This window comes from Malania oleifera, chromosome 5 (assembly GCF_029873635.1).
Source record: "Malania oleifera isolate guangnan ecotype guangnan chromosome 5, ASM2987363v1, whole genome shotgun sequence".
NCBI classification, from domain to species: Eukaryota; Viridiplantae; Streptophyta; class Magnoliopsida; order Santalales; family Ximeniaceae; genus Malania; species Malania oleifera.
In genome coordinates, this window is record NC_080421.1 from 92,532,950 (window position 1) to 92,547,754 (window position 14,805).

Genomic DNA, 14,805 nt, shown 5'->3' on the forward strand with positions numbered 1-14,805 from the left:
AATATTAATAAACTCCTTTCCATCAACTCCTTTTTAAAATGTCCTTTAAAAAAGTCAGAGGGTCCAAATTAAGGTCTTCAAGCAAAACTATTAGCGATGTAAAAAGAAAAAAAAGAAAAAAAAAAGCTAAAAAATTGCATTTCTACACCTTATGGTTTATTATTATTAAATGAATACCAATAAAATACCTATATAATTGAATATTTTAAATGTGTAGCAATCTAGTTTTTTCTTTGAAGCCAAATCTAACTATTGAGAAAATTAAATTATAAAATTGTTCGAATAAATTTATGAAACTATTAGTATTTACAAAAATCAATTTAATAATGATCATTTAATGAAAGAATTGTATTTATAAATAAATGTTACCATATACTAAAATAATTTACATTTTCTCGCATATTGAATTAATCCAAATTTATACAACTAATATAAATTTACAAGTTAGCTTGACTAGTAACGAAATTTTTTTAGTAAAACTAATAAAAAATTACGGCTAATAATGGATAAGATATCAAATAAATATATTGAATTATGATACTCCTTCTAGGGCACATTATCAATGAAATTTTAAAGATACAAATAATAAGTTTGAAACACATATACTCATTTTCATTTTTAAAAAAAAAATGAAAGACCACATGATCATTTAACAAAAAATTGTTTAATAGAAAATTTTGGATTCCCTTCAACTATAGTTGGATCCCACTTTGTCCTATTATTATTATTATTATTATTATTATTATTATTATTATTATTATTATTGAGAGGGTAAACGAAGCTAGTTGAGATTTTCTCTGAAGGTTTTGAAATTTCAAAAATCTCTTTTATTTAATCTTTTTTGAATACTTGTGTCCTCTATCAATTTACCATCACGTGGGTAAATAAAATTTTAAGAAACTAACTATTTGCCCTTTTTTGCTCGTGGTACACATAAATCACATAACAATGACTAGAAATTCATTCTTAACAATGGAATTGATTTTTAGGTAAACCTAGTTTACTATGTCATTGATAAACTATTTTGATCAAATCTTTATTTTTTAGGAAGAAAAAATTGATGAGTGAGTTAGGGTTTTTTTTTTTTTTTTTTTTTAGAAATGAAAAATTAATTAGATTTGCATATGTGACCTAGTGACAATCTGTCAATATTTAATCAGATTGATGTAAGGATGATGTGGAAGACTAAGTCTACAGAATAATTTTTCCACCTTTTTGGGGGAGGGGTGGTGGTGATTATATTGGTTTTTGGATTATTTTAAAGAAGTTCTTCTCCATAATTAAGCTTGCATGTTTTTAGGAGAGCCGACAAGACAATGTTTTGAATATTTGAATAATATCTATATGTTTCATGTGTTTCAAGGAAAAAAAACACAAAATAATTCATTTTTGAAATTTATTTGACTACTTTGTAGTAAATTTCTGGAGGGGTATAAGTCTCTTGAAAAATAATTATCAATGGAAGTTTCGTGAAAATTTTAAATATCAATGTATTTTACCCTTATTATTATTATTATTATTATTATTATTATTATTATTATTATTATTATTATTCAACCTATTAAAGTTCCTTTTTAAGTATTTTAAATTACCATATCAATACTAAAGATTTTCAACAAAGTTCCAAAAGAACACTCTTTTTCAAAAACAAATAATTTATTTAAACCATTCTAAACAAATTCGGAAATTATTTTTCTATTTCTAAAAAATAGAGCCCAAATATTATCATGAACCTTTATTATTATTATTATTATTATTATTATTATTATTATTATTCAAATAATATATTGCAACTCATTGAGCATGCATAGAAATTATATTAGGACAAACATTTATTTGAGACTGATGCAAACATAAGTAGCAATCACTCGTAAGGTGTAGTATTCTGAAGGTAAGTTTTTAGAAAAATTTTAATAATTAAAGTTTGAAATTGATATTCTCCCAAAAATATCAACCACCAAGAGTAAGGGAGATTAAAGCCTAGCATTGATGAGGGCAATTACCATCTAAGTTAATTGCTCGGAACAAAGTAATTGGCACCAACCCAATAATGACTAGAGTGATCCACGTCGGGTGTCATAATGGCAAATCCCCCAAGGGTCAAACCTTGCCAATATAAAAGGGGTGATTGTAATGAGTCAAAGGTATCTCATTTTTAACCCATTTTTACTGTTGCTTACAACCTCTCTCAGCAATCCCTTGCTTAGACATCGGAGTGATCCCTAAGAGTACACCTCGGGTCCTCCAAGCCACCCTAATTTCTTTCTTTTTCAGGCGATTGTGATTGGAAAGTTCGTCCAAGGTCACTTGACATTTCCATACAGCAACAATTGACACTGTCTGTGGGAACACTTTTGAGTGGGTTTCATCTTATTTCCAATCCTCGATCCTTAAGCCATGACAACAACCAACAATTGAAGGTCAGAGTTTGTTGCGGGTGATCAATCACCCCAATCCATTCACTCTACGCCCGGAGATCATTCAGGAGTGACAAGGGGGGAGTTCATTGCCTTCTAAAAGAGAATGGAGGACATGAGAGCTTCCTAGTAGAAGATGGAGGACATGTTTAACATGATCCTACAACAAAGGGGTCATGGAGAGCTTATTCCCCACTATCAACCAGTAGATCCTGAATCACGCAAAAAAGTGGTGAACCCGAAGGAGAGCAATGGAAAAACCAACCCCGCCAAGAAGGTGGAAGATGAGAACAACATAGGGATCAATGAGCAATAATCGAGCGAGCTAGAGGAAAGGATCAAGAAGATTGACTAAATAGAAAAGATGATGAAGGAGGCTCGAATCAACCCATCTTGTGGGGAGATCTCATTGAAGCCTTCAAATCCTCCCTTTACCAAAGAAGTGATGGAGGTCCCGCTGCCAAGTAAGTTTAAAATACTAACCTGTGAAAGGTACTAAGGCTTGACCGACCTAGTTGATCACCTGGATACCTTCAAGATGTAATTGTAAGGCGCACTTGATGTTATCACGTGCCGAGCATTTGCCACCACCTTTAAAGGTAATGTCAGGGCATGGTACTGGACCCTGAAGCCTGGATCCATCAACTCCTTCTCTGGGATGGAATAGCAATTTACCAGGCACTTCATCAGCAGCTGCAAGATTGCTAAAACCTCAGCCCATTTGATGAGACTGGTTCAAAGAGAAAGGGACATTGAAAAAGTTTATACATCACTTTGTCAAGGTGACCTTAAAGATTCACAACTTGGATCATGAGGTAAAGCTGGCTGCCTTTGTAGTGACCGAGAAAATAATAAGAATAAATATAAATAAGGAAAAAAGAGAAATTTGGTTTGGTACAGACCAAACTGTCAACGGTTTGGTGGGAGGCCAGAAAACTGTTAATGGTTTCATGTTACTGCAGCCTAGTAAGGGTAAAACGATGGAAAAACAGAAGGGTTAAAAATGAAAACTGTCGACGGTTTCCCAAATCGTGGATGATTTCATCTGGCAGTAGGTTGATAGATCTTGCGGCTCATTTTTCTGAAATAAAACATTTCCTTTCCCCCTTCTCTCTCTAGGCTACGAGATTCTTCTCTCTCTCTCTCTCTCTCTCTCTCTCTCTCTCTCTCTCCTCATTTTCTCACTCAAAATTCATCCAGATTGACGATCAGGCACCATTACGAGGCTCTAGCGGCGTTCCTAGTCAAGTTAACTAGGACAGATTCATGTTTTGATGATCTTAGACACCACTCCAAAATTAGGGTAAGAGAGTTATCTTAAGCTTAATTAGTTATTTGATTTGTCTGGACTTAGGAATACAAGGTTTTGAGTGAACATCGTAGGTGTTGATTTTGGATCTCTGTGAGCGTTTCCTTGGGAAATAGGTAAGGGGAATAAATTATGTCAGGACTTTTGGGAAATTTAACTGATTAAATTGAAGTATGATATGAAAATATTATATGTGAATTTTCTAACTTATTAGGTATATATATATGAAATGGTAGTTTTGGAAATATCCAATGTTTTACTAGATAATTATTATATGGTTAAATATTATTGAAAATTTGTGTGGCATGAGAAACTATTGCGATTACTAAGAAATAAATCTATGAATATTTTATATGATGAAATGGGGTTTATGTTGAGATAAAAACAGATATGATGCAAATAGTTAGGTTGATATGAGATATGTATAGATATGTTTTACACCGATATGATGAAATGAGATTTTATACAGACATGTTTCTATTAGATATGATATACAACCATGAATTATAGACGAGATGTGATACATACACATGGATACTCATGAGCTTGTGCATATTTATGAGAAATGAGCCATGAGTTACAGAGGAGATGTGATACATACGCTCGGATACTCATGATGTAACGCCTTGACCCGCCATGTGGGCTCGGGGTGCTACTTTAGTGACGTTTGTGTACTTGATACCATAATCAATAGTATAAATACAACGAAAATAAATAAAATAGTCTCCATAATCCATTACCAAAGTTCTTTGTTACTAGTATACATTAGAGTCTCTCGATGCTTATAATACAAACCATAATACAATACCAAAACTAATTTAGTCCATACACCCATAATACATTCTTAGGGCTTCAAACCCAACTTAGATACAGAAGAGTTCTTACTGACACTCACAAAAGCTAAATGGCTATTAACCCGCCTTGGAGTTCGCTAAACTCGACCTTGAGATGGTCCTAAAAAGATAATTTGTATATTAGGGGTGACACACTTTTCAGTAAGGAAGATTAAGTTAACATTAGTGTGTGGTCATCATGCATTTAGTGTTTATAGAAAATATTCATCCTCTATTTAACCGAAAATATCTATTTTACATTGTACTCACTCTATACAGTTGAAAATACTCGTCTCATTTCCATGGTATAAAAAGTTCAGTAAATAAATAACATCATTTACATAAATCTACAGATATGCATAAAAGACACTCTTTGGGACTAAACACCATTTACTTCCCCCATGGTACGGGTTGTGTGGCCCGAAAGCTGGACTTAGCCCTAGGAGATCAACCCAGGCTAAGTAAAAACATACATTTGCATCTAACTCCGACTACGCAGGCATCCACAACTCGTTTTTGGGTCCGATTACCTTACCACTTCCTGGTCCGGACTGCCACGAAAGGTACACCCTCTACTGAGGTCAATCGGCTGAGACTACCCTACACTTCTATCCAAAATAGTGTGGGCACACATGGTTAAATACTGAATCTCTAGCAACGGTATTATGCTCATAACATAATAAAAATTGTATTTCAAACTCATTCTGTATTAAATTTGTCCTATTATAAAACTTGGCCCCGACCGTCATATACATCTCAGCTCATATCCACTGAACATAATCCCAGCCCTCGGTCGTAATTTAAAACTCGACTCAAAGCCGCTAAACATAATCCTAACCCTTGGCCATCATATAAAACTCAACTTATAGCCGCTATATCAAATCCCTGCATGTTCACAAACAGTTCCAGTATTTCGCAAACAGTTTTAGTATATTTCACAATCATTCCCAAATTCAGTTTCATGATAAACCATAAAATCATTCACTTGCCGCACATTTTTAGTATTTTAAACATAACCCGTAGGCAATCGAGAAACACAATATATTTAGTTTATAATGCCAAACCAACTTTCCACCATTCATTTTTACTCAAAATACCATATCATATATCTTAGGTTTGAAAAGTCCATTTTGAATGGTTGGTTTTCGAAATAACAACTGAAAACACAAATAAACATATATAGCATTTTAATCGATTCAATTTTAGTAAAACTCCTGACTTAACTTAATCCCTTTACCTACTTACTGAGAGAGAATTCCTACAACACTCCTATAGCCCACCCTACAGTGATACGAGCTCGAAAACCCTGAAACACATTTTCCCATAATATCAATCACTAACCATCTCTAGGCCCATACACCCCTTTTTAATTAGTTAGAAGCTAAATAAATAACTAATTTCTACCCTTACCTTAACTTTGGGGTGATTTCTGGAAAGACCCCGTTCTAGAATCCACTCCGCTAGACTTGTAGAGAATTTCCCCCAAATCTTTGTGGTAATTTTTGATCATCAATTCGGGCGACGAACGGCGAAGAATCGTAGAGAGAGAGTGAGGGGCACCGGTAGAGAGAGAGAGAGAGAGTGAGAGAGAAAAAAATATGATTTCTTAATGAAGAAGAAATGAAAAATCCTATTTATAGACCATTGACCTGGTTGCATTTGTCAACGAAAAGGTGCCTTCGTCGACGAACTGCAGAAGGATGTTCGTCAACGAAAGGAAGGGTTCATCGACGAACCCTATATGTGAAATTCCTCTCGGTATTTCCCCCCTTATAAAAATTTTGTCCTCGAAATTTGCTAACTGCCACCAATCACATCCTTAACTCACAATCCATCTCTACAGAAGAGTCGGTAGACACCCACATAGCGGCCCCGTCCCAATTTTATTAAATACCCTCACTTATGGCGGAAGAATACCATGGTTACATATAATATCTTGGGAGATTACAATATCATACTAAATTCCTCCAAGACCATTCATATACATAATCATTAAAAAACTAACAAACTAAACAAGCCTACCTTACCTGACCTGCAAATAAAACTAACTCTTACTTGTGCTGCCTACTGATCTGTCTGGGTCAAACTTCTTTGAAAAGTTATGGGTATTTCTGGTGTATTTCTATCTCTAACTCCCAAGAAGTCTCCTCAATTGCATGATTCCGCCACGTCACTTTCACTAACGGTATATCCTTAGTACGTAGTTTCTGTATTTTTCGATTCAGAGTTTGAATTGGTACCTCCTTGTATGCCAGAGCATCCCCGGTCTCCAAAGGCTCATAAATTATCACGTACGAAGGATCTGACACATACTTCCTCAACACTGATACGTGAAAAACATAATGAACTCTAGACAAGGTTGGGGGTAACACCACTCAATAGGAAATTGAACCAATCCTTTTTAGGATCTCAAATGGCCCAATGTACCGAGGGCTCAACTTGCCTTTCTTCCTGAACCTCATCACTCCCTTCATTGAAGAAATCCTCAAGAATATCATATCATCGATCTCGAACTCTAGCTCTCGTTGGCGAATATCCCCATAGCTTTTCTGCCGACTTTGCACTGCCTTAATTCTTTCTCTGACAAAACGAACCTTCTCAGAGGTCTGCTAAACTAATTCCGACCCCAAAATCTGCCGCTCACCTACTTCATATCAGTACAATGGAGATTGGCACCAACAACCATACAAAGCCTCATATGGTGCCATCTCGATATTGGCCTGATAATTGTTATTATACGCAAATTCAACGAGTGGTAGATACTGAATCCAACTATCCCCAAAGTCTAGCACACACGCCCGAAGCATATCCTCTAGAATTCGAATGGTCCTCTCTGGCTTCCCATTTGTATGTGGGTGAAACGCGGTACTGAAAGTGAGTTGAGATCCCAAGGCGTCCTACAAACTTTTCCAGAATCGAGAGGTGAACCGTGGATCTCAATATGAAATAATGGAAACCGAGATGCCATGAAGTCGTACAATCTCCTACACATAAAGCTCTGCTAGTCTATTCATAGAGTAACTGACTTTAATTGGGATGAAATGAGCAGTCTTCGTAAGCTTATCAACTACTACCCAAATAGCATTTTGTCCTTAAGGTGTCGATGGCAATCCTGTAACAAAGTCCATGGAAATGTGACGACCTACTTTTTAATGCCATTTTTTTCCATTTAATATATATATATAGCAAATCTCTCTATAATATCTGCTAAAAATATCTCAAGCCCCAAGGAAGCACTGAGGAAACTTTGTTCACATTACATTTCTAGGCAGCGGTAAACATAAAACTTACAACTGTATTTGCAATACTAGAAATCTAGAAAGTCCCAAAACATACATCACAAAATACCCAGTGACATCAATAAAAAATCCTTGGATCTACCCAAACAACCAACACTCAAGAAGCACTCACCCTTTCGAAAAGGGCAGCGCAAGAACCTTTTTACCTGCGAGACTGTTCTGCTCGCCTAGCTGGATCACTTGAAAAATGTTAAGTTACTTGGATAAGACAACCCTCAGTAAAAGAAGATATGCTATCACTAGTGTGTGGCAACTGAGTTACACATTTAATATACTAATATAATATTGAAACTGTAAAATTGATAGTCTAGTATACCGTACAGATTATATTTATTATTGTATAAAATACAACTGTATATCTAAATTTTCTAGTTACACATAATTCTAATATTATAATAAATTTGCTGCTGTACTGTAAATATGTATTTATAGAAATAGCTGTGATAATACCCTGGGAACTGAATGTCATAAAACTGTAGAAATGCCATACTAAACTGTATTGAACTTATGTCACACAATTGAGTAATTAAAATCTCATGCTAAAAAATCTTCATCTCCTAATATAATAATAATATTCTGAAAAAACTGAATAATAAACTGATATATATATACAAACATAATTTTCTAGTAAACTTTTTTTAAAAAATTCCTAGCATAGCATATCTCCCTTACCTATTTGACTGGGAGGCTGGCCGTTACTCCATTCTACTCTTGCACCCTCGGTGTACCAACCTCAAAAACCTGCATTTACATATACAAATTCTCTAGTAAATCAATAAACCCATAATTCCTGAAATTGCCTATTCATAAATTTCTTAAACTATAATTTACTTGGGTTCCCAAACAAATACTTGCTGGGGTCCTCAATCCATGACTATAGCGGCCCAAAACACCCTATTCCTGAAAATATGACACCCAAAATTTATTCCATAAAGCACCAATATATTCTCATGGTATACAAAATCTGGCCCCAAATAATACTGGTAATGCTGAAAATACCTAAAAATCCACTTACCCAAATTTTAGGATGGTTCTCAAACTACTCAAATTGAATTTCCGCTCCAGTTAGATTGTAGAGAAACTTCTCAAGATTACTGTGGTAGCTTCTGATCGTCGAACCGGGGAGAATTGGAGCCAAAAATCTAGAGAGAAGTGGGAGAAACCATTTTTTAGAGAGAGAAAATGAGAGAGAATAATTTTCCGTTGAAAACTCATTTTCTTCATATTTATAAGTGGCTGGCCACATGGCCTCATCAACGAGCCACATCGCCTCGTCGATGAGTCCATGAAGGTTGTTCGTCGATGAAGATGGTGCCCTCGTCGACGAAATTTAGGCCCTAAGAACAGCCTCTCGGTAATTTCTCGCCATTGAGACACGTGTTCACATCGACGAGCCTAAGAAGACTTTTCGTCGACGAAGCCTTGCTGCGTCCCCCTTTAAAATTCTTTTTTCCCCTCTCTTTTCTTTATTATTTAATTCCAATAATTATCCAAGTTATTACATTTTCACCTCCTTATAAAATTTCGTCCTCGAAATTTACTATCTGTATACCAAATACCTCTATTGAGCACCATCTATTAAAAAAAATAGGCTACTTATTTTATTACTTACCTTCACTTATGGCGGAGGAATGCCGTGGTTACATTCAAGGTCCTGGGAGATTACAAATATACTCATAAAAGAAAATTCTCCCAAAACCAAAACATTACCTATTGTATAATCTAAAATACAACCATATATGTATCACTCTACACTAAACAACTTTGTTTTTATTTAAACAACACTGACTAATACTATAATTCATTAAATAAGTATGGATACTTCTATTTAATTTCTTCCTCAAGCTCCTACGAAACTTATTCTATAGCATGGTTTTTCCACAAACCTTTCACCGGCTGAATTTCCTTGGTGCGAAATTCCTGTGTCTTTCGGTGTAAGATCTGTACTGGTGCTTCCTCATAGGCTAGTGAATCTCTAAGCTCTAATTCTGCATAATTGATTATGTGGGATGGGTCTGGGATGTATTTCCTTAGAATGGCAACATGGAATACGTCGTGTATTCTAGACAAAGCTGGTGGCAGAGCTAGCCTGTAGGCTACTGACCCCACTCTCTCTAGTATCTCAAAAGAGCCAATATAGTTAGGGCTCAATTTGCCCTTCTTCCCAAACCTCATGACCCCTCTCAGAGGAGCTACCTTCAAGAATGCCCGATCCCCCACATCAAATTCTAACTCTCGGCGGTGAGTGTCTGCATAGCTCTTCTACCGACTCTGAGCTGTATTGATTCCTTCTTTAATTAGTCAAACTTTATCATACGCCTGCTGCACCATCTCCAGATCCAAAACTCGCCTCTCGCCTACTTCATCCTAGAAAAGAGGAGAACGACACCTCCTACTATAAAGCGCCTCATAAGGTGCCATGTCGATGCTGGCCTGATAGCTGTTATTGTAAGCAAACTCAACCAATGGCACAAACTAGGTCCAGCCCCCCCCCCCCCAAAATCCAGCACACATGCACGAAACATATCTTCTAATATCTGGATTGTACTCTCAGTTTGACCATCCGTCTGAGGGTGAAAAGTAGTGTTGAATGCTAACTGTGTTCCTATAGCCTCTTGAAAGTTTTTTCAAAATCGTGAGGTAAACCGAGGATCTCCGTCTAAGACTATAGATACCAGTACACGATGGACGCGAACTAATTCCTGAACATATATTTTTGCTAGTCTGTCTATGGAATAGTTGACTTTAATCGGGATGAAGTGAGCGGTCTTCGTCAAACGATCAATGATCACCCAAATAGCATTCAACCCCTATCGCCCTGGTGGTAGCCCTGTAAAAAAAATCCATAGAGACGTGATACCATTTTCATTTTGGAATGAAGAGTGGCTGCAACTGCCCTGCGGGTCTCTGGTACTCAGCCTTTATCTGCTGGCACGTCAAGCACTATTTTACAAATTCATCGATATCCTTCTTCATGCCGCTCCACCAAAAGGATTCCATAGATCCCTATACATTTTAGTACCACTTGGATGTACGGTGTATAAGGATCTATGAGCCTCCTCCAATATAGTTCTCTTGATCTTGACATTTGCAGCAACACATAGTCTGGTACGGAATCACAAGGCTTCGTCCTCTGATATGCTGAAATCCTTCTACTGTTTGTCTTGCGCTTTCTCTATCAAGCTAACTCTGGGTCAAAATTCTGGCTAGCTTTAATTCTTTCTTACAATGTAGGTTGAATCACCAGGTTAGGAATGAATGACTGGTGATCATTCTCTATAAGCTCTACGCCTAATCTCTCTAAATCCATCAGAATAGGGTGCTGAATCTCCACTGCTGATAATACTACTCCCACTGACTTTTGGCTCAAAGTGTCAACCACCACATTTGCTTTCCCTGGATGGTAGCCAATAGTGCAGTCTTAATCTTTAATAAGTTCCAGCTAACATCTTTGCCTCATATTTAGCTCTTTATGAGTGAAGAAATATTTTAAACTTTTGTGGTCTATAAAGATTTCACATTTCCCTCCAAATAGATAATGCCTCAAAACTTCAAAGCATACACCACTACAGCTAATTCCAAATCATGCACGGGATAGTTTTTCTCATATTCTTTAAGATGCCTAGAAGCATATGCGATAACCCTGCCGTGCTGCATCAATACGCACCAAAGTCCCTTTAGGGACGCATTGCTGTATATCACGAACCCGTCCTCCTGATGGAATAGTTAACACTGGGGTGGTGACCAACCGCCGCTTCAAATCCTTGAATGCTCTATTCACAATCATCGGTCCATTTAAAACTCACATTTTTTCTCGTGAGTCGTGTCAGCAGATCCGATAATCTGGAGAAATCGTTAACAAAGTGTTGGTAGTAGCTTGACAAACCTAGAAAACTTCTAACCTCCTGGACATTCCATGGTCTCACCCAGCTCACCACTGCCTCTATCTTGCTCGGGTCAACCGATATGCCATCCCTGGAGATCACATGACTGAGAAATGTAACCTGTCTTAACCATAATTCACATTTCTTGAATTTTGTGTACGACTTTCTTTCTCTCAATGTCTGCAACACCAGCATCAAATGATGCTCATGCTCCTCAAAACTCCTCGAGTAGACTAGTATATCATCTATAAAAACTACAACGAACTGATCCAAAAACTGATGGAACACCCGATTCATCAAATCCATAAATACTTCTGGTGCATTAGTTAACCCAAATGGCATCATCAGAAACTTGAAATGTCCATATCTAGTTCAGACGCCGTCTTCGAAATGTCTTTTGCCCTAACTTTCACCTGATGGTAACCTGACCGAACATCAATTTTAGAATAGACCTGGGTCCCCTGGATCAAAAAAATCATCAATCCTAGGAAAAGGATATTTATTCTTGATTACCAGTTTTTTTATTTCTTTATAATCTATATACATCTTCATGGCTCCATCTTTCTTCTTCACGAATAGAACTGGTGCTCCCTAGGGCGATACATTGGGTCTGATAAATCCTTTATCCAGCAATTCTTGCAATTGATCTTTTAGTTCCTTTAACTCGGCTGGAGCCATTCGGTAAGGTACTTTAGATACCAGTTCTGACCCCGGTAGAAGATCCACGGTAAATTCAACTTCATGATCTAGTGGAAAACCAGGTAATTCTTTTGGAAAAATGTTTGAAAATTCTCTGACCACAGGAATATCTACTTGTTTCAGTTCTTCTATTGGAAATTTTTTCATGTAGGCAACAAATCCTTGACAACCATCTTGAATCGGTTTTCTCACCTGAATAGTTGACACAAGTTGTGGTGAAGCACACACACGTGAACCAATAAATCTATATTCTTGCTGACTAGGAGGTCTGAAAATCACTTCTTTCAAATGACAATCAATACTGGCATGATTAGCTGCCAACCAATCTATACCCAATATTACATCAAACCCCTGCATGTCTAATATCACAAGATCAGCTGGCAGTACTTTTCCTTGAATTGCTATTGGAAAATCCCTAAGTACCTTCCTATACCTCACCACTAATCCAGTGGGCGTAGCTATAGCCAATTCGACATCTAACAACCGTGCCTCATACCAAGTCAATTTAGCATACCCCGAAAAAAAATAAAAGAATAGGTGGGACCTGTGTCAAACAAAACAACATCTTTATACAAAAAAGTGGTAAAGGTGCCTGTTACTACGTCTTCAATTGCCTCAGCATCACCCGGCGTCAATGCATTGACCCTCGCCGGTGCAGTGTTCCTCTGCTGGCCTCCACGAGGCGACTGATAACCACCTCGAAATGGTTTGGGAGCTGGTGCTTGGGTCGAAAATCCCTGACATGACCAAGACTTGTTCTCGAGTCTCCCACAACGATAGAAGATGTTCTCTCCCATCCTACATTTTCCTGGATGCTGTCGGCCACATCTAGGACAAAAAGGAATAGTCTGTCCATCCTGAAGATCAATGCACCCCATCATCGATCCCTGACTACCTCCATATCGGTCTCCCCTCCATGGCCCTCGGCTAGAACTCGCCTGAAAATCCTGAAGCGTAGGCCTCTTCCTTTGACTCTGAGCTACGACACCCCTCTACATGCCACTCTCGATAACGACAACTCTGTCCACCACCTCCGCAAATGTCTGAGCCCAAAAACTGATGACCTGCTCAAACAAATTCTGCATCAGACCTTCCTCAAATTTCCTTGCTTTCTTCTCCTTGTTTGGTGCCAAGTGTGAGGTAAATCGAGACAACTCAATAAATCGTGCTGCATACTGTGATATTGTCATCTGCCCAATGCAAGAATTCTGCTACCTTTGCACTCCGAACGATAATAGGAAAATATCACTTGAAGAACAACTCCTTGAACCGACTCTATGTCACTGGCACGAGATCAGGCCTCTGCTCCTCAATCAGCTTTGCCAATCTCCACCAGCATTTTGCCTCCCCTGTCAATTTAAATAATGTACATGACACCTTCTATTTGTCTATACATGAAAGCACTGCAAAAATCTTCTCAATGTTCTGAACCCAATTTTTAGCCACAATTGGGTCAACTCCTCCAGCAAAAGATGGGGGTTTCATCTGCATAAATTGCTCGATTGTGCAGCCATGCTTCCCCAAGCTCCTAGCTATCATCTTCTGGGTGACGCCGCGCAACATTGCATTTATATCTCCACCTCCCATACTGGAGGGTCCTGCTCTATCACCTCCAGCATTCGTACCACTGCTCCCTGGGTCCATCCTGAAAAGAAAGAGAACATTATTTAAGGTTCCTATCTCCCGTACAGATCTAATTTATTTCATTCAATTAAAATCTCAGATTCACTATTAACCATCCCCCCTATTCCTAACTCAAAATCCAATCCTGCAACCTAGACACACGACTCGTCAATAGTTTACTATGATTTTCCTGAAATCTTCACCCCAAGAAAGACACAGAAACCACCACGAAAATCCAGTACCCAAACCACAGAACAAAACCTCATATCCTTTTCCTATATTCTGGTATTGTCTCCATTGCACTCTAGGGTCTACATAACCTAGTAACCTAAGCTTTGATACCAAACTGTAACGACCTGCTTTTTCATGCCATTTTTTTCCATTTAATATATATATATATATATATATATATATAGCAAATCTCTCTGTTATATCTGCTAAAAACATCTCAGGCCCTAAGGAAGCACTAAGGAAACTTTGTTCACATTACATTTCTAGGCAGCGGGAAACATAAAACTTACAACTGTATTTACAATACCAAAAATCTAGAAAGTCTCAGAACGTACATAAAAAAATACCCAGTGAAATCAATCAAAAACCCTGGGATCTACCCAAACAACCAACACTCAAGAAACACTTACCCTTTCGAAAAGGGCAGCGCAAGAACCTCTTTACCTGCGAGACTGTTCTGCTCGCCTAGCTGGATCACCAGAAAAATGTTAAGTCACTTGGATAAGACAA